Source organism: Mandrillus leucophaeus, unplaced genomic scaffold, assembly GCF_000951045.1.
Source record: "Mandrillus leucophaeus isolate KB7577 unplaced genomic scaffold, Mleu.le_1.0 Scaffold75, whole genome shotgun sequence".
Classification (NCBI taxonomy): domain Eukaryota; kingdom Metazoa; phylum Chordata; class Mammalia; order Primates; family Cercopithecidae; genus Mandrillus; species Mandrillus leucophaeus.
Genome location: NW_012108141.1, coordinates 3,712,219 through 3,713,852, shown reverse-complemented (window position 1 = coordinate 3,713,852; position 1,634 = coordinate 3,712,219).

Genomic DNA, 1,634 nt, shown 5'->3' with positions numbered 1-1,634 from the left:
GAACTGGACAAACATAAATTCCCCAGGAATGTCTCCCCTGATCCCACTGCCTACCTGGTCTAGGTCACCTTCCTTTGTTGTTGCATGGTCTCTTAAGAACAATACTGTTTCTCTTGGCGTGCTGCCCAGTTATTAATTATACATTCATCCAATATGCCACCCGACTATAGACTCCGTGAGGACAGACGCTTTGTTTGTTCACCAGGTCCAGCTTTATTGAATAAGTGGGTCAGCTCCAATGTATAGAGGGGGTGGGGGGTTCATCCTTGAGGGAGATCTACAAATGGTCAGAAGAGATCCGTCTGGGAGAAACAAAAGAAAATCCTCTTTCCACAGACTTTTAAAATTTCTATGTTAGGAGAGTAGAATGATTTTTTTTTTTTCTTTTCTTTTTTTTTCTGTTTTCCAGGCCACAAAAAAGCAAAGCATTGAGGAAAGTGAGAACTGAGGAAAAGGGCATTGGATTTGATGACTCACTACTCTCCTTTAGTGAACTTTAATAGAAGAGTTTCAGTAGAGTAATAGAAACCAAAATTGCAACCAGTTCAATGAGTAGGAGGCAAAGAAATGGCAGTGAACATAGATTATGCTTGAAATGAATGTGAGAGATGAAACAGCTGACTTCAGAAAGCAGCGGATTCAACAGGAGATTGTTTAACTGGTTGACAATTTTCGTGATAAGAAAGACTAGAAAAGGTCTATAGGCTAATGGGGGAGAGGATACTGGGAAAATACTGTAGAGGTTTGGGAATGTTTTGTCCTCAGATAGGAGGAAAGAGAGAAGGTACATGGCACCTAATACATACTCACTACATATTTGTTGAATTAAAAAGGATCTAGTTTGGAGGATGCTAACTCCTATGGGGAGTAATAGTGTAATAATTAAGTCAAGTCTTAGCAAGAGGTGGTGCCTGGGAGAACTCAGGTCTCATGTGAAGGGGTCCCAGGATCCCTTGAACCAGGCACTTGTCCCCATGCAGGAATATAGAGCCATTGACACCAGAGATTCTGATGGCAAAAACTGGATTTTTGTGGGAGATCTCTTTATTTTTAAACTTTGACAACTGTTTTAAACAACGTTAATCAAACAAAATAGCCAATATTCAGTCAATTGGCAACCACTTGGTAACCTGTATTTTCACACCTATTTCTCTAGATTATACTTGCTTGATTGGCATTTAACAGTTTTATTGAAATATAATTTACAAATACAATTCACCCGTTTAAACCATACAATTCAACTGTTTTTAGAAATTTCCAGATATGTGTAACCATCACCACAGAGCATTTAAAAATATTTTCATGATCTCAAAAAGAAACCTGGGGTCCTTTAGCTATCACTCCCCTATTTCCTCCCTCCCCCAACCCCAAGCAACCACTAACCTACTTTCTCAATACATTTGCTTATTCTGGGCATTTTGTTTGAATGGAATTGTGTAAAATGTAGTTATCTGTGACTGGCGAATTTCACTTAGGGGATAGGTTTTTGTTTTTGTTTTTAAGTAAAGAAGTGAGAATGTGAAAAATTTGGAGGGATTTTGATCTCAGTGAAAGGAAAGGCTGGGGGTCTCATCACAGGAGAAGAGGAGAGGAAAAGGGAGGAGGGAAGGTGGGAGGGGAGGAGAGGGGAGGGG